Source organism: Malaclemys terrapin, chromosome 19 (assembly GCF_027887155.1).
Source record: "Malaclemys terrapin pileata isolate rMalTer1 chromosome 19, rMalTer1.hap1, whole genome shotgun sequence".
Lineage (NCBI taxonomy): Eukaryota > Metazoa > Chordata > Testudines > Emydidae > Malaclemys > Malaclemys terrapin.
In genome coordinates, this window is record NC_071523.1 from 16,907,534 (window position 1) to 16,927,014 (window position 19,481).

The 19,481-nt window shown below is 43.8% G+C and overlaps 2 protein-coding genes across 5 annotated transcripts in view; one reads left to right on the forward strand and one right to left on the reverse strand.

Moving 5' to 3' along the window:
* GNB1 (G protein subunit beta 1) overlaps positions 1-949 on the reverse strand; it is an 83,125-nt gene extending 82,176 nt beyond the window's left edge. Inside the window, exon 1 of the mRNA XM_054008941.1 lies at positions 782-949. The gene's annotated coding sequence lies outside the window, so the exon portion shown is untranslated. The remainder of the gene's footprint in view (positions 1-781) is intronic.
* Positions 1-19,481, forward strand: part of CALML6 (calmodulin like 6) — a 190,437-nt gene that overhangs the window by 123,762 nt on the left and 47,194 nt on the right. The window contains exons 1-2 of one of the 4 annotated variants that reach the window (XM_054008945.1): positions 1,034-1,107; positions 2,277-2,366. The exons of 1 other annotated variant lie outside the window; for it this stretch is intronic. The gene's annotated coding sequence lies outside the window, so the exon portion shown is untranslated. Of the gene's footprint in view, positions 1-1,033; positions 1,108-1,203; positions 1,256-2,126; positions 2,191-2,276; positions 2,367-19,481 lie in introns of those variants that run through there. 2 more of the 4 variants (XM_054008946.1, XM_054008948.1) reach the window with 2 other exon arrangements.

Here is a 19,481-nt window from a genome sequence, read left to right on the forward strand (position 1 = left end):
AAAATATGCAGTACCATAACAGATGGAGGAACAACAAATATGCAAGCGAGATAAATCCCTTAGCTATGTTTTTTAACAAGACTACAGACCATACCCACCCTTCCTCCCACAACAAAAAACAGGGTGAACCCACACTCCAAGCCTCAGATGTTCCCTTTTCTGGGCTAGGGGCTGCTAAGAGCAGTCTTACCCTGTTTGTCTCACCCTTGTCTCCTCAATTTTCCACCATTACAGCACAGACACACACCACAGCATTTTCTTGAGACCCCCTCCCCCCCCCGCAACACTCCCTCTGTAGGGCTCGGTTTCTTTGCCAACTCACCTTTATACCTTAACGCACACACGCGCGCACACACACACAAAGAACAGCACAGTGCCTAGTGTAAATCACTCCAGCCTAATTGCAATTAAAAATGGAACCCTGCAAAACTCCGGGTTCTCTTCCCTTCTTGTCTTAAAAAACCCTTCAAAAGAAAGACTCTCTCCCACTCCTACCCCCACCTCTTCCTCCTCCAGCAGCTACAGAGAGGGGCTGCTAGGGAAGCTGAAGGGGGGTATTTTCAATCTCTCTAGGCTAGTAGGCGCTGGACAAGCTGGGGGCACGGGGCGGCTGGGAGGGAAGGGAGAGGGATCGATGGGGGGGCAGAGAGCAGGAGAGGAAGAAAAGAGGGTGAAAAGGGCGGGGAGACCCAGGAAGAAGGGTCATGGGGAATCTGGGGAGTGGGGCAGCGGCAGCCAGTGAGGAGGGAGTCTCCGCGGGAAGGGGTCCCCAGGCCCTTACCTGCCCCTCCGGCCGCTGCTCATTAACGGGGCCGCTGTGTCCGCCGCCCGCGGCCCCTGCCCACTCCAGCTGCGTCCCCACCGGGCTGGGGGAGCCACCCGCGCTGCGTCTGGCCGATCCCGGGGAGGCGGCGGCTCGTGGGGGGGGGGTCCCTGGCTCTCGACTCGTCCCCGCTCAGCTCCCCGCAGCCATCGGGAAGCGGAGCCAGCCTGGGCGCGGTAACCGCCCCGCCCGTGCGGCCCGGCCGGGAAACCCCGGCTGCCGGTCCCGCCCCGCCTCCTGGGCCGGCCCCCGGCCCCGCCCCGCGCCCCGCGCGGCTGAGGAGGGTGAGAAGGGCACTGAGGAGATGGAGCCTGAGGCGGCCTGGGAGGAGGGGGGGCAGTAAGAAGGGCAATGGGGGAGGCGGGGCGGGAAGTGGGGTGAAGCAGCACTAGCGGTGAGAGGCCAAGTGCGGGAGCCGGGGAGGGAGAGGAGGTGAGCGGCACTGGGGTTCGGGAAGCGGGGGCCACAAAGGGAGTAAGCATGAGGGGGGCTCTCGGAGTTGAGGAAGAAGCGTTATTTGTGGTGTAAAGCTCCTGGTAGTTTTAAGCGCGGGAGCTTTAGCACTACACTAGCCATCCCCAGCACCATCCTAGGAGTCATGTCCACCAGACAGAGCTAGCCCATCTTCCCCAAAAGCTCTTTAATTAGCCTCTCATAAAACAGTGCGGGGAGAGGGGGATGAGGAGAACGGGGATCAGGCCAAGTGAAGTTTTCTAGTTATGCAATTTATTTCTGTCTTCGGAACCATGAAACGCAGAGTGATCAGTTTCACTTTCTGGTTCCCAGGCTCCATACTGCAGCGTTTCATTTGTGTATTTGGTCCTGCTTCATCACAGGGGCTGGACTTAGCTTCTGGAGGTCTCTCCAGCCTTGCATTTTTATGATTCTATAGGGGAAATGTTGAAATCCAAGGGTAACAGTCTCCCTGTCAGGACAACCTTTCCAGCAGTTTAGGTTTTGTAAAGGGTCACCAACTTTTTTTAAAAAGTTAAATTTTGAGCCTAGCCTAAGCAAAGGTGCCCTTGCAAAGAAAACAATTCTTTTTATTATAAAGTGAACATACTTACCATGAGAATAAATTATCTCCCCAAAAGAAAGTTGGGTTTGAAGAAAGAAAAGGACATGACAATAGAGAGGTTTTTTTATTTTTAAAGATATAAGAAACCTATTCACTTTCAGGATCTTGGAGAAAAAGCTACTAAGCAAGAAGTTGGAAGTAGTTCTCTGTTAGTTTACCATGGGGATTCAGAAACCAAGCAGTGACATAATCTAATATAATCAAACACAGATATCCCTGTAGGGTTTTATTTGGATTGCAGCAATGCCCATAGCCCCAACAGATTGGAACTCAATTGCACAAATCTATAGTAAGAGATAGTCCCTGCTCCAATGAGTTTAATCTAAATAAGCAAAAGCAAGGATGGGGAACAAAAGTATTATTCTTATTTTACAGCTGGGGATTAAGGTACAGAGAGATTAAGTGATCTCCTGCATCCCAGTTTAGTGACCTAGCAACAAGACCTGCTTTCCTAATGGCACAAAAGTAAGTATACAGATACACCAGTCTTTTTCCATTAACAGTCCCACATGCATTTTCCTGTACTTTATTACATTAAGTAAGTCACATGAGAGGATTTCTCTTCTTGCCTAACTAGTTATAATGAAGCCCATAAAGGCCAAACAAACTCTTTAAAATATACCCAGTAAAACCCACAGAAAAAAGGTGGCTTAAAATCCTGTCTGTATGTGTACTGATAAAGCTAAAAAAGAAAAATAAGACCAATTGCTTAATAAACCAAAGAAAATAAGTTGCTCCTTGTAGCTTCAAAACTTTCCTCTGTAGGTCAGTAATTGTCTCCTTCTCCAGGATTTAAATGGCCAGGTATGTGAGGAAGTGCATGCTAGGAAATGTGTTTGTTTAAAAAAAAAAAAAAGTGACCCCTCCACCCCCTCAGAATTGGGTGGTTATTGGTAGTTACTAAGAGTAAGGATAGTTTTGGTGATTATGATTCAAGAGAATGAGTTAGTTGATGTGTGTTAGTATAATGTGAAATAACTTAGGTAACTATGTCTTTGTTTATTTTTGTTTGTATAATAACTATTCAAATGTGTTTTGAAAAATCCTACATCCTGTGTTTTAAGTTCAGGACTCAACCCTCAAACTTACCAATAACAAAACAGGAAATGTTACTTAGGTGTCTAGAGTAGAATACTGAGCATCACAACTCTTGGGTTACATTCCCAGTGCTAATATTGTTCTGTTGTGTAACCTCAGGCAATTTGCTTATGCTCCATTCCTAAAAGCATTTATGGGTGTTTATCTCTATGGACAGGTACAGTCCCACTGAAGTCAATGGAACTACTCATGTATAAAGTTGGGCATGTGCCTAGAGGTCCACATTCCACAAGATTGCGGCCTTGATCTCTCTTATGCTTAATTTCTCCCATCTGTAAACTAGTGATGAGATTTAACTACTTCAGAGGCTTATTGTCTGCTTTACTGGGTGTTGGTAAAGTGTTTGAAGTGTAATTATAAACACAACTACTGCAATGTTCCAGTCAAAACAGCCTCTCCTCTGAGTAGTAGGGTTTCTTAAAGGGTATGTTTCATAACTGTTTATAGATATATACATGGGGATTTTTTTAAACACTGAGATTAAAATGTAATTTTGATACCCTAAAATTTGTGTTGAATGAAGGGGAGACCACCCAGTATTAAATATACAAAAAAGAGATGGCATATAGAAGCTAAAAACATGTACTGTTAAGCAGAGTTCAGGCCCAAGTGCTCTTGTGGAATTTCATCAGCTTTAATTGCCAAAACAGCTTGCCCATTTCCAGTCTGACTATGTCTAGAAGTGTCTTGGCAGCTTTAAAGTCCAAAAAGGTATTTTGTCTTTAAACAAGGCTCTGAGCTTGTTGAGAAATAGAAAACCACCTTTTAGTCTTCTCAGTGGTATTTTTCCCTAGGGTTAAGTCCCATCTCCTTCCCTGTATTGCTAGACTTAAATATATATGGCATGAATCATTTGTTATAACCATATAATAACAAACCAGTGAACATTTCTTTCCCATAATTTCAAGCACCTGTGACACTAGATGACACACATTCCTACTGCTTTGCCCTGCTTTATATGTCTGTTCCATTCTCACATGCTATTCATAAAGGGAAATTTACATAAATCCTGAGATTTTAGAAAAGATGCCTTCAGAATTATAGACTACTCCTCAACGAGGAATCCATTTCATTTTTACCTTTTTCAGTATTGTATGAGAACTATCGACTAAATTCTGTGCTATGTTAGATACTATTAGCCTAAAAAGAAAAAAGGGAGAACATTGTCCTGTTCATTTGTTTATTTATTTATTTAAACACTTACTAACTGGACAAGTTAGTTCTATGCATTTTAAAAACTGTCAAAATGGTTTCTCTTTGCTGTCTGTACATAGACAATTTGAAAGTTAAGGTGTACACATAACATCCATTTTACAACACAGCAAATGCCTAATTTTTACATAATATATTATATAAAATGAAATGTGCTTAATACTATAACCCAGGTCAAAAGTATGCTGTAGTCCCCAAAGAAAAGTGAACATATTATAGGAATCTAGTAAAATTTAGCTGTCAGATGCCAGCTGAAACAATGGTTGGAATTTTGAAACATATTTGCTAGTGTAGCTATGGCCTGGCTAACTAGGCTTCAGAAGAAACTTCCTCTGTGAGCAGGTTATTCCATAATTCTTCATTATGGAATTTCTTGCACTTTCCTCTGAACCATTTGGTATTAACTGCTGTTCGAGACAGAATACTGAACTAGCTGGACCTTCAGGCTGATCTGGTATGGCAATTTCTATGTTCCTTTGAAAACTGCTTCAAACATGTCTACAAGGCTTCACATGGTTCTAGACTGAGGCTGTTTTTTACTATTGCGTTCCCAGAAACCCTATGATCTTGGGAAGCAAGAGTCTTGCAGGTTGCACTCTAACATAAGATCAGTGTGTTATGGAGAATTGCACATTGCTAGTAAAGCTGTGAAAAATCATTGTTCACTTGCACAGGAACTATAAGCCTTTTGTGTAGAGCTCAAAGAAGATGGTTGATAAAATGAGAATATTCAACTTAGTGTAGTATCACTATGAAACATTTGCAAATAGGGAGCAATTGTGCCACACACAATTTTTGTCAGTTGCCAGTTCCAGACTTAGAAGACTCCCCTTTAGACCAAGATAGTATTTGATTTCATACACAGTGAAGAGCTATATTCTAGCTTTTAACGCCCAGGCTTCACTCACACTCTTGCAGTCATGTGATTGCTGCTGACACACAAAAATTGAGGTCCAAGGGTTAAAAATATCTGTGCAGACATTAATGTGTAAACATTAACTTTGGAATCATTGTGTACCAGCAATGCTGTCTCCGCCCTGCCCCCCGAAGGTCTTGCACTGAAAGGTGGAGTTGTCAAGTGGTTAGAGCAGGGAAGTGGGGTAACAATTACTGGGTTGTTTCTTGCTCTGCCACACTTACATATGATCTTGGGCAATCCTTTTCACCTGTCTATGGCTCAATCATCCCATCTGTAAAAGAGTTACAATAATACTTGCCCACAGGGGTGTTGTGAGACATAGTGTTCATAAAATGCCTTGAGATCCTTGCATGAAAGGTGCTAGAGAAGTGCAAATATTTTCATTCTAGTGTTATGCTTGGTTAGGATTGGGTTAAAAATAAACGGACTCAGATATGACAGTTTCTTCTTTTGTTTGTTAGATCTTGTTTGGCTTAGCAATATCTTTGATTCAGCAGGTCTCTCATCTTCACCAAAGTTACATAATATTTTAAAAGTTGCAGGGAATTGAAAGTGTTATTTACCTGAAGGTTATTTTATATTTCAGATTTCCAGGTGCCTAGAATTAATACACTGGGTTTCAACATTAAACAAATAATTTGCAACTTTTTGGAACACATAATGTTAGTCTACCTATAACTAAATTCCATATCTTCTGTTCCCAGCATGCACTGGGGCTTCTTGTGCAAAATTTGAGAAAACCTTTCTACTTTGATTGTCCTAAAATATGGTCAGGAACATATCTGGGATCATTCTTATTCAGTAGGTTATTACATCTAAGCTTAACCTGCTTCATTTTTACAGAACTAATATACACTGATTATCTACATTCAGAGTAAGTGAGTTTTGGGCCAAAAGCTATATATTGAATGAAGTACCGGAGAGAGAGAGGTGTCTGTGCGTCCGTGTGTGCGTGCGTGCACACGCGTGCCTGGGCACAAAATCTACTTTCTTGCCCTTTAACATGTTGCAAATGAAAAAAAGATAAGTAACATTTTTGATAGATAGGTGAAATAAGTCAGTAAGTAGAATTTACAATACTTGCACGAATGATAAAAGCCCTGATCCTGCAATAAACTCTGTGCTAGACCGATTGCAGAACTTGGGTCTAATTTATTATATCAAATATCTTGCATATTATAATGAACTTAATTCCATTATCATTGCAAACAATTAATAAAGTAACATTTGAAAACCCATTACAAATTTTAATCTGGATACCCATTGTTTAATGTTGCAGATGTTATGGATAGCAATTGCTATACAACTTAATGGTAAAATGGAATTATTCTGTTTATTCATATGCTTAGAATTTTATTCCTAGGGCTTGATTGTCATAAGGCTGAGCGCCTGCAGCTCTCACTGACCTTAAAAAGAACCACCAGGAGCATGCAGTTAGTGACAATTTCAGTAGGGGGCTCCAAAACTGGGCATGTGATTCAGTGACAACTGAAGTCAGTTGACTTCCATTGGATCGATTGATTTCAGTGAGCATTGACTAAGGTTTTTTGAGAGAAATAGTGTTATCTCAGATGACAGGTGTCTTAAAAATATAATTATATGACAGAAAGATTAGGTGTAAAAGCAATTTGAAAATCATCAAATAGGGCAGTGAAAAAAGAGTATTGTTTAGATAGCAAATTACCAGCTAAAATTCAACCAACTTAGTTTGGGGGATACACTTATTTCCCTGTACCAATTATCTTCTCTTTTCTATTGCCAGACATTTAATTAAAAAGAGACATTGTAAAAATTAAATATTTCTAACTTCAGATACCCTTTCAGGGAATAATCTGAAAGTGTGATTTAAGAGTGTTGTGTGATTCTGGAATATGAGATGGTCTCTTGGTTTATTATTTTGGTTGTTTTTAGAAATTGTAGTCCCCTAAAATTACTCAGTTGGAAGTCAAAAAATAGAAGCCTTAGCAATATGTACTTTTCTGCTACTCGTGCATTATTGTTGTACATTAAATGGAGCCATAGAACTTTTTCTTTTTTCTGCGTTGTCTTAGGGAATGGTATTTATATCTGTCTGGTGATAATCACCTGCTTTTCCCAGAGTCTAGGAGCAACTGAACTCATCATAAGATTCATACAGCATTTTACTTGGATATAATTTGTAAAGTTGAAATCATTCAGATAAAACAACAATACTATTTGTATGCAAAAATTAATCACTTTCTAAGAAACAGGGAAAACTGCTGACAAAATACTCTACAACAAAACATATATTTCTAAACAATATGTAATAATGTCACTTGCAAATAATCTCTTTTGTGAACTGAGTTATACTTTGGGGATTAAATTAAGTCTTTGCTCTTCTTGTTTGACAAAGATCATTCTCTCTTGGAGTATATGATATATCCCTCCTTCCTTCTCTCTTACTTTAAATGAATTTCTCTGACTCCTGCATACTTGGAAAAGGATAACATTCTCACTGTAATTGTTACACAGAAAAGACCTAATACAGATGTCTCTGAAAATGCTAGATAAGTAGGTACTGCTAAGGATTGTTCATTGAACATTGTTGGTGTACTTGAACCTGTACAATATTTAGAGAAAAACCGAGTCCCTGCCTGCCAGGTGTTCAGCAGGGCTATTATGTTTTGGTTTAGTGAAAAAGTAACCTTTAGTAATATTTTAAATTAATAAAATTTGTTATACAACACTTAGGGCAATCTAAAATGATTTGACTAAATTCTTTATCTTTCTTTCTGTCTAAAGATGTATATAAGTTAAACATGAGTTGGCGAGTATTTTATATGTAATTTAAGGAATGGCAGAAAAAGTAGAAATTTGGCAAAGGGACTAGAAAGAGAATTTGAATGGACTATTAATAGTCAATCAAGTATCACTGGCTGATTAGTAATAGAGGTAGCATATATTTCTATTAGTGCTCAAAAACCCCAATTAGGGGCCTCATGGTGCTGGGGATGTACAAATACAGATAAGAGGCAATCCTTGCTTTCATTTGCAGTCAGGGACTGTAAAGAACCCAGATTTTGGTGATGAAGAGGATTCTGGAACTGGAAGATTTTAGAAATAGACTGAGATCGATCTTTAAAAGGGAAATATCAGAAAAATGGCTAGGGAAAAATTACATATTATTCAACAGTCCTGCTTCTTGTGATATTCAGAATCTTATCTGCTTACCTTACTGTTAAAAATAAGATTTTATTACTTTTTAACCAATCTACATTACAAAGCCACCACAGCAGTGGGAGAACAAGTTGGATTCTATTCTAGCTCATGCAACACCTTGAGAATTGTTAACCAATTTCCTGTTGCAAATCTTTATTAAATAGTGATAGTGCATAAGACAGAAAGAACCCAGCTTTACTTTCAGATCCCAGGTTGAGTTTGCAGGGCTGCAACATTAACTTCTATGGCAAATCATGCTGGGACTTCCACTGGTTTGGAGGGGATCCCTGCCCAACCCCAGCTCCCTCGAAAACTGCTAATGACCCAGTCAAGTGGATGATAGCATATGAACTTCTCTCTCCTCTTTATGTACACCTATCACTTCAACTTTTCTCCATCAGAAATTTAGGAGTGGATGAACCCTCCTTAGCTTATAGCCTTTAAGGTCAGAAGCTGCAGATGAACTCTCTAATAAAGGTCCCACCTGAAAGTGCACTCAAATTTGTGCAGTCCTATTATTGGATGTGTAGATTATTTAATGTGTATGACCTCCTCCCTATTGCTGTTTATATTTTCAATAATTTCATTTAATCCATGTACTTATGTATTCATGCATATTTATATTTGCACCTAAAAACTTGTCTAAAACATGTTTAAAAAACCCATAAAGCAAAAACGTTAATGTTACACTTCAGTCAAAACACAGTCAGGCTTGGACTTAGTCTTAGTCTGATCTCTTCAAACCAGCAGTTTCATAGCCAGTGTCTTTTGTCTGAGATACTGTACACAAACAATTCTGGGAAAAGCTCAGTGCCAAGGAAATTATTGGCAAAGGTTTACAGACCTATTCAGATTTTGTTAATAGCCCTAGTAGGGGTAGATTGGTTATTTCTAATGATTTTTAATGTCTAATACACTAAGGCCAAATTTTAATATAATACAGTATCTAACAAAATGTTAGTTCCCTATCCTGGCATGTAATTTTCTGCAATTCCTGTACATAGCATCTGAATTGGCACAACATAATGTGGCATTGTTTTATTTCCAGGGAGTATTCTTGGTATCTATATATACTGATTAAATGTTTATACATATCTGTGTTTATATATAACAGGGAGAATAGGTTCATCAATGGCTATTAGCCAGAATGGGAGGGATGGTGTCCCTAGTTTGTGTTTGCCAGAAGCTGAGAATGGGCAACAGGGGATGGATCACTTGATGATTACCTGTTCTGTTCATTTCCTCTGAAGTACCTGGCATTGGCTACTGTCAGAAGACAGGATACTGGGTTAAGTGGACCTTTGGTCTGACCCAGTATGGCCTTTCTTATGTTCTTATATAAGTTAGGTGGAAGTGCAGATAATTTATAATAAACTAAGGGCAGAATTTGCCTGTAAAGATCTTTCAGCAAAAGCTTTGTAAAAGGTTAATTCAAAATCAGATGTTTTGAGTAAACTCCTATATACTTAGATTTACTACATATATCTATTCGCTTACGAAAATATTTATTTTCACCTCATATAGGGATAACATTTATTAATATACTATGGGGGAAAAGTTTCACTTGGGGTAGCATATATTGTCATAGAGTCCATGAGCTCCTTTCATGATCATACGTTAAAAAAAAATCTATTATAAATGAGAAATTCAGAACCATATTCCCCACCATCAATAGTGGTGGTAAATATCCCAAGTCAGATCCTAAACTGGTGTAAATTGATGTACTCCCATTTAAGTCATACAACTATCCCAGTTTACAGCAGCTAAAGAACTAGGATCCTCCCCAGAGTGATTTCTATGGGAGTTCCCAATTCCAGCAGCCTCCTCCCTAATCTTGCTATCTGCAGGCATTGCAGTGGGCCACCATCAGACTCTTCTGATGGTGTGTATTGAAACAGAGCAAGGACTGTAACATTTCCTGTCTGTTGTGTTTATGTCTGTGTGAAGGCAGGTGTGCAATTCAGTGGTCTTGTAAGGGGATTGATGGAAAAGTTAGCCTTGATTTTGATCTGCTTTGAAATCTCATCCCATTTGGTCCAATAACAAAAAAAGAAAAAAACAAATAAAAAAGAAACACACCCAAAAACCTCACTCTGCCAGAATCATTAACTTGCCTTTCCTCAAAACTACATGAAACTTTGAGTTTTTCAGCATTTTAACCCAGAACCATACATTAGCCCCAGCTCCATTCAAAGGGATCATGAACCTTTTGCCTATGCTGGAGCTTTGTAGGCTTGCTGTTCTTTGCCAACTCTTATTAACAATGCAATGAAAATCATGGCTGTTGGTTTCCAAGGAGGAGCTCAGGTAGCAAATTGTCTAGATCACATTCATTTTTTAGATTTTTTTTTTTTTTAATTCATAGTCAATACTCAGTGAGCACAGGAGGAGGAAAGGGTGGGAGTAACTAGCTCCATCTCCTTAATTACATTCATAAGTTCCACGGTTTCTTTCAGCTTGCTTATTGCTATGGAACAAAAACGTTATTTTAAATACTTTCTGAGATGGGAAAACAGAAAATTAGCAACAGTATTGTGGCCAGGAGGGAGTCTTTAGAGAGGATATTTAAGGAGGAAAGTGAGGTGCGGGGAGAGGAGAAGCTAGTTAGGAGGGTTATAGCATGATCTAATAGGAAGAGCAGGAAGCTCAGGGAATCAGGATTCCTGAGTTCTATTCATAGCTTTTCCCTGACATGTAACAGGGAGTCACTTACCTGCTCTGTACTTGAATTTACTCACCTGTTAAATGGGTACATCTGGGAAATGGATCCTAGCACCAAACGTGTAGCTGCAGCATCAGTGTGGATGTGGGTGTACGGAGTCTGGGTCATGCACAGCTCAGCAATGTGGACTCTCAGAGGCAGGTTTGGGTAGCACATGCCTATACGCATGCTAGCTTGGACCTGGATACATGTTGCAGCGTAGATGTATTTTAAAAAATCACAGTGGTGTTGAGAGGCTCTTCATAAGCCACTCTGTGATCCTTTGAAGAAAGGCACTATATAAATATGCAAAGTAGTATAAACAAATGAGAAAAGGTGCCTTTTTCCCAAATAGATGTGAAAGCAGTGTAAAGAGATGCACGATTTTGGTTGACAGTAGCCTAAAGTCTGCTGCATGAAGAAGGCAGTGGGTATGGCTTTGGAGATCCATTCCCCAACCACAAGATAACATGGAGAATAAAGACAACTGAAGGACAGTAGTATTCCTGTAGGCCTCATCCTAGTATCTTAACGGGCAAATGAATTACCAGTAAGTACATGTAAAATACTCCTGTAGATATGCATCTCCCCTTATACATCTTATTCCTAGTTTGAGATTAAATAAGGTACATGGGGACAGTGCATATTGCTCTACCTCCACGTGCTCAAGTGGTCCTAATACATACAGTTGCAATTCCTGGCAGACCTAGACCAAGCAGCTTTTATTTCAGGGGGCAACCCTCATTCATCATCTAATAACCTTCCCCACACATTAAATCAATGTAGTCAGCATCCCATACTTCAGTTATATAATGCCACCCAAAAGTTCATGTATAGTGCCTTTCATGAGTAAATCTCAAAGCACTTTACAAAGAAGGTTAGTGTTGTTACCTCCATTTTACAGATGGGGAAATGGAGGGACAGAGACATGAAGGGTCTTGGGCAAGGTCACCCAGTGGGCTAGTGACAGACCAGGACCCAGGTCTTATGAGTCCCAATCTAGTGCCTTGTCCACTAGGTCACATAGTTTTGCAAAGAGCCCATACTGTGATACAAATGTATGATTCTGCAGTGTGTATTATTTTGTACCACAAAATAACAGAGGGTGCCTGTTAAACCAAGCTTTGTTCTGTATTTTTTATACATTTGTCCATTTTTCCCTTTGAAACATAGGGGATTGCCCAAGCTGGTCCTGCTCACTTGTGCTTTGCCCTTCCTCTTTTTCACCCCTTTCCATTTTCCATTTGTTCAAACTGTGCTGGAAAGTCCCTGTGGAACAGTCTTTTTGTGTGTTTCTCTGCAATCAGAATTGTGGCCAGGCACTTCTTCCGTGTACTGATGATTATGTATCGGGGTCTTGCTCTGTTTTTCCTTCATATTCATGTGTGTATCCTTAGCCAGCATTTTGCCCTATACTTTTAAACTCAGTTGGCCAGATCTTTGCCTCTAGAAGAGCTCCTTTGCCCCACTCCAGCTGTGCAAAGGGTCTGTAAAGCTGCCCTAGCTGGATAAATGGATATTTTCTCATCATAGGGGAATCTCCGTGTGGCATAAAGCCAATATAGCTGGCTCTATGCTTCCTCTTCTGCCCCTCCCTATGCCCACTATAGGGAGCATGACCAGAGTGCTGCTGTGCTTTGGTGATCCTCAACCAGATTACTGATTCCTTGGGAACTGTTAGCTGGTACAAATTAAAGCAGCCCGGTGGTTGATCAAACTTGTGCTGAGAGCTGAACCAACCGCTGGCAGCCCCAGATATTGGGAGATTGCAAAATTGATGTACAGAGCCCTTTTTCTATCACCTCGGGTTATGCATTGAGCTTAGGTCAGCTAAATCTGGGGATTGGACCCTGTAACTATGCCCTGTCCTCAGCATATGTAGGGAAACTAAAGGAGAGGGTGTGAGGGTAGCCACAGTCAGGTATATAGAAGCCTGTCTCACCTTCCCTCCCACACACAATTACTGTAAATGTAATAATGATGCTGGATACAGCAAAGTGAATCCCAAGTGATAAGTGGCATTATCATCATCATGATCAGACCCTGTGCTATATATTTCTGTGTTTTATGCTAACTAAATGACCTTTGTATTACCATTTCAGTGGCATGAATTCAAACTCACGAAGCAGCTGATGAGTAGACGTTAATACTAAATATTTTTTCCCTTTTAAGGGGCTTTTCCTCAGGGGGATCATTGCCTCATTGAACAACTAACAGATAAACAACGGGTACCGTGGAGATGCAGAGAGTTTAGGATCCACTTTGAGGATTCAGCCTAGCTACTGAAATTTCCATGATGTCAAATGCATCCGTCCTGCAGTAAAGTGTGCCCATGGGAAATACCTCCAAATACAAAGGAGAATCCGCTTATCAAGTTGCATGTCAGTTTCCTACAGAGCAGTTTTTACTCCTTGACAGAATGCAGTTTCAGGAAATGGCCACAGCCATCATAGGGAAGCTGTTACAAAACATGCTGGAATTATTGACGAGAGCGCTGTTCCTCCAAATAGGCCATGTCTTATTTTATTGCTGCAACTGCAATGTAGCTTCCGTGCTGCTGCAGATTCCAGGATCTAGACATCAACACAACCAGGTTTATAAAGCAAAAATATTTCACTCAGTGTTCAGATAAGAAGGATCCAGTGCACAATTTGAGGGGTTTATTCCAGTGTCCATTCATTAATAATCAAACAAGGCCCATAGAGCCTTTGTGATACAAGAAAGGGCTAACTAAGGGAGACTCAGAAAATAAATGCTTTCATTTTATTGTAAGAGACAGTAACATTAATGGATTCACTAAGGGCTGATTTCTGTTCCCCAAGAACCAGTTTTGGTGCAGGAAAACTTCACTAGGGCTGCAGCTAGGATGGTGGTGAAAGGGATTTTGAAAAACATCTGGCTTCTTGCATCCCATTCCATGGGTGGCCACGGGTAATGGATCATCTGGTTCTGGCAATGGAAAACAAATCAAAGCTAAGAAGGAAAAACTCCTGCCTAGCTAGCCATGTGGACATTTAAAAGGCAGTTCCAAAAGAAGTTGCTGCGAATGCTACATAATGTGCGTAGATGTTTATCAAAGCCTTTGCTAGTGCTCCACCTGGTAGACTGTTGTTTAAACTGCCCTGTGAGCCCTAGGGCTGAGGATACAACATGGGAATGAATAAAGAACTGGTTAAATGAGTGCAAAGAGCTGTTGCAAGAGGAGCTGTGGGAATCATTAGACACCAGGTCCCATGGTATATGAGCTTAGTTACTTTTGTTCCCTATTGTGAACATTTTGGGCAGAAGAGCAGTGCATACTGGGAAAGGTAGAGAAAATTAGTTGAAAGAGTGCATTAAATCAGGACCAATTAATCCTTGTGATTTGAGCCCAGCAGATTGAGGGAGCTCAAATGCAGCAGTGATTATGAAAGTGATCCGCATACTGCATTGGCAAAAAGAAGAACAGGAGTACTTGTGGCACCTTAGAGACTAACAAATTTATTAGAGCATAAGCTTTCGTGGACTACAAAGCTTATGCTCTAATAAATTTGTTAGTTTCTAAGGTGCCACAAGTACTCCTGTTCTTCTTTTTGCGGATACAGACTAACACGGCTGCTACTCTGAATACTGCATTGGCTCACTCGACTGGGGCAGGAGAAGCTAGGATGGGAAATTCATGGAGACCTTGGGAGGAACAAGAATGAAGAAGTCTGTTTTGGGGGCAAGGCAGAGAAAAGAAGATTAAATGAGCTGAGGAGCCCCAGTGTTTGGTTCCAGGTTCCATTCTGTCTTGCTCTTTGTTCTTGCAGTAAAATGACTGCTCTGTGTATCTCAGTGAACTCAATCCCTCTGTGAACACAGGGGTGAGTCCTCCAAATGACTAAATGAGAACTTTCCCCGTGGCCTCCAGGATCTGATTACAAAACATGGCCCAACTTTCAAACCACTTGTCAGCAAGGATCCCAGTTCAGCGATGCCCTCTCTGGCAAGCACCTGTTAGAAAAAAATGGCTGTTAAAAGCCAGGTTTCCATGCAACAAAACAAAACATACACAAAGTAAAATTTCTCCTAAGCCACAACCCAGGGGAACAGCTAGAAACAGTTGCCTAGCAGAGCTGGCTCTTTAACTAAAGGTCGAATGAGAGAGTACTGGGAGCCTGGGGAAGACTTTAAAGTGATTGTTTACTCAAAAAGGGGCCTTCAATGCAGGTTCCACAGTATTCAAATAAAGTGAAGCCCTTTTAAAAAAAGCACAAGGTAAACTTGGCCCATGCTTACCTCTCCTCCCCCTCCCTGCACTCCTCTCCCCCCTCTATCTCTCTTTTCATTTAAACTTTCTCCCTCTTCAGACAATGACAGACCATTGAGCACTACAGTACAGAGATTTGGACACCCAACTCCCATTATCAGAGGGGTAGCCGTGTTAGTCTGGATCTGTAAAAAGCAAAGAGTCCATTGCAAAGAGTCCAGTGGCACCTTATAGACTAAAAGACGTATTGGAGCATAAGCTTTCGTGGGTGGCATGCGTCTGACGAAGTGGGTATTCACCCACGAAAGTTTATGCTCCAATACGTCTGTTAGTCTATAAGGTGCCACAGGACTCTTTAATAAATAAATAGAGATAATTTATCTCCTAGAACTGGAAGGGACCTTGAAAGGTCATCAAGTCCAGCCCCCTGCCTTCACTAGCAGGACCAAGTACTGATTTTCCCCCGGTTCCCTAAGTGGCCCCCTCAAGGATTGAACTCACAACCCTGGATTTAGCAGGCCAATGCTCAAACCACTGAGCCATCCCTCCCACTTTTTCCAACTCCCATTGACATTCATGGGAATTGGGGATGAAATATTCTTTCCATTGAAGTCAACAGGAGTGTTGCCGCTAGCTTCAACAGAGACAGGATTTTTCACCCTGGGTGTTTAAATCCTCTAGGTGGCTATGAAAATCCCATCCTATATGACCTGTGGTGCAAATGGCAAACAGCATTAAGGAAAGGAGGCTGGAGCACTTGGTTAGCTTTATGGATAAGACCTACCACAAACTGAGTGATTTCAATTATTCAGGGTTGGAATGATTTAAATCAAAGGAACCTCTTGGTAGTAATAAGGAGCCCATTTGAAGGGATTTTTAGCTGTGTTCTTATACATATTTTTGTGATACTTATTACAGCTTGCTAAAAAATAATAGCGGAAATAAGCCAAAATTTATAAACTTTTGGGAGTGTGAAATCCCAGGATAAAAGCTAGAAAGAGGTTCCTTATAATGCCACTGAATGGGCATTGGCTTACCTTTTCTAGTCCACTCTTGCACCTATTTAATCAATAGCAAAACTCTCATTGATTACAATGGGAGTAGGGTTGGGTTCATATTTTTCTGAGTTGAAACACATGCTCCTTCGCAGAACGGATCCCTAATATCTCACCATTGTCACACTACCTAGCTGTTAAATGTGAGTGGTATCACCCTCCTAACTGAAGATCTCTGCTGTCTCTCTATTATCTCTTTGGTTTTCTCCCAGGAATCTCAGCACAGGGCTTGCTATTTTAGTGGGTAATCTTGTTTGGAGATAATCCCATTTACAGGTTATCCCTCCTGCAAAACAATCTTGTTAATAGTTCCCCCACAGGGCAAACAAGGAAAAGGGCAGCTGCAGGAAGGTTGGTTGTGGAATTAAGGCACAGGAAAGGGTATGTCTACAGTGCAAATAAAAACCTGCGTCTGCCCGTGCCAGCTGACTCTGGCTCCAGGGTCTCGGGCTGTTTCATTGCAGTATAGGCTTCTGGGGTTGGGCTGCAGCTTGATCTCTGGGACCTTCCCACCTCACAGGGTTCTAGAGCCAGGGCCGGCTCCAGGCACCAGCCGACCAACCACGTGCTTGGGGCGGCACCTTAGAAGGGGTGGCCAATATTGGGGTGGCGGGAGGCGCTCGTGGTGTCTTTTTATTTTTGTTTTGTTTTGGCCAGGCAGCGCGGGGGGTGTTTCGGCAGCGTGGCGCGGCACTGAGGGGGAGGCAGCGCTCAGGGGGGCAGGGTTTTGACCGGCCCGGCCTGGCGTGGCGCTCGGGGGTTTCGGCGGCCCGGCGCTGGGGGAGGGGGTTCGGCGGTGCGGTGCTTGGGGGGGCAGGGGTTTGAGCAGCCCGGCACGCCAGGGGTTTGGGCAGTCCGGCCCAGTGCTCGGGGGGGCGGAGGTTTGCCTGGCCCGGCATTGGGAGGGGCGTTCGGAGGCCCGGCGCGGCGCTTGGGGGGCATTTGAGCGGCCCGGCGTTCCGGGGGTTTGGGCGGCCCGGCGAGGCGCTGGGGGTGGGGGTTTGGCCGGCTCAGTGCGGCGCTCCAGGGGTTTCGGCGACTCAGCGCTTGGGGGAGGGGGGTTGGCGGCCTGGCCCGGCGCTCGGGAGGTGCGGGGGGGTTGGGCGGCCCAGGGGTTTGGGCGGGCCCAGCGTGGCGCTCGGGGTGGGGGACGGGGTTTGAGCAGCCCTGGGGTTTGGGCGGCTTGGGGGCGGGGGCGGAGGTTTGGGCGGCCCAAAACCTTGGGGGGGGGGGTGTTACGGCAGGGCGGCACTCTTCTTTTTTGCCTGGGGCGGCAAAACAGTTAGAGCCGGCCCTGTCTAGAACCCAGTTGCAGCTCGAGCCCAAAATGTCTACACTGCAAGGAAATAGCCCCTTAGCCTGAGCCCCGTGAGCCCAAGTCAGTTGGCACAGGCCAGCTACGGGTGTCTAATTGCAGTATAGACATACCCGGAGTCATAGGAGTCCTCGGTTCTAGATCCAGACTGTGTGGCCTTGAGGAAATTACATCTGAGGCAGAGAGATTAAGTGAACAAGCATAGTAATACTCCTCTGTAGGGTTGCCAACTTTCTACTCACACAAAACCAAACACCCTTGCCCTGCTCCCTGTCCCGCCCCTCCTCCGAGGCCCCGCCCCCGCTCACTCCATCCCTCTGTCGCTCGCTCTCACCACCCTCACTTACTCGCTTATTTTCACTGGGCTGGCTCATGGGGGTGGGGTGCAGGAGGGGGTGAGGGCTCCGCCTGGGGGTGCGGGCTCTGGGGTGGAGCCAGAAATGAGGAGTTCAAAGTGTGGGAGGGGGCTCCCAGCTGAGGCAGTGGGTTGGGATGTGAGAAGGCGTGAGAGCTCTGGGGTGGGGCCAGGGATGAGAGGTTTGGGGTGCAAGAGGGGGCTCTGGGCTGGGGCAGGGGGTTGGGTGCGGGGGGGGGTGAGGGCTCTTGCTGGAGGTGCAGACTCTGGGGTAGGGCTAGTTTGGGATGAGGGGTTTGGGATGTAGGAGAGTGCTCCGGGCTGGGACCAAGGGTTTGGAGGGTGGGAGGAGGATCAGGGCTGGGGCAGGGAGTTCGGGCGTGGGTGGGAGGGTGAGGACTGTGGTGTCCCTAGCCCAGGGGTCAACAACCTTTCAGAAGTGGTGTGCCGAGTCTTCATTTATTCACTCTAATTTAAGATTTCGCGTGCCAGTAATATATTTTAACATTTTTAGGTCTCTTTTTATAAGTCTATAATATTTAACTAAATTATTGTTGTATGTAAAGTAAATAAGGTTTTTAAAATGTTTAAGAAGCTTCATTTAAAATTAAATTAAAATGCAGAGCCCCCGGGACCGGTGGACTGGCCAGGACCCAGGAAGTATGAGTGCCACTGAAAATCAGCTCGCGTGCCGCCTTTGGCACGCGTGCCATAGGTTGCCTACCCCGCCCTAGCCTCTGTTTGTCAGAGGGTGGAAATGGATGGCAAGAGAGAGATCACTTGATCATTACCTGTTAGGTTCACTCCCTCTGGGGCACCTGGCATTGGCCACTGTCGGCAGACAGGATACTGGGCTGGATTGACCTTTGGTCTGACCCAGTATGGCCGTTCTTATGTTATGTTAGGGTTCTGTCTGGGGTGTGGGCTCTGAGGTGGGGCTGGAGTTGAAGGATTTGGGGTGCAGGAGGGTGCTCCGGGCTGGGATTGAGGGGTTTGGAGGGTGGGAGGGGGATAAGGGCTGGGGCAGGGGGTTGGGGCCCAGGAGGGGTTCAGGAGTGCAGGCTCCGGGCAGCGCTTACCTCAAGCAGCTCCTGGAAGCAGCCGGCATGTCCCCACTTTGGCTCCTATGCGGAGGTGCGGCCCGGTGGCTCTGCACTTCCCCATCCACAGGCGCCACCCCCCAGCTCCTATTGGCTGTGGTTCTCAGCCAATAGGAGCTGTGGGAGTGGCGCTTGAGGCAGGGGCAGCGTGCGGTGCCCCTGGCTGCCCCAGGCATAGGAACTGGAGGAGGGACATGCCAGTTGCTTCCTGGGAGCTGCATGGCATGGAGGCTAACAGGGAGCCTGCCAGCCTCGCTGCACGGCGTCGCCAACTGGACAGTCAACAGCCCGGTTAGCGGTGCTTACCAGAGCCGCCAGGATCCCTTTTCGACCAGGTGCTCCCATCAAAAAACGGACACCTGGTCACCCTACTCCTCTGCCATACAGAGGTGTTGAGAAGCTTAATCAAGTCAT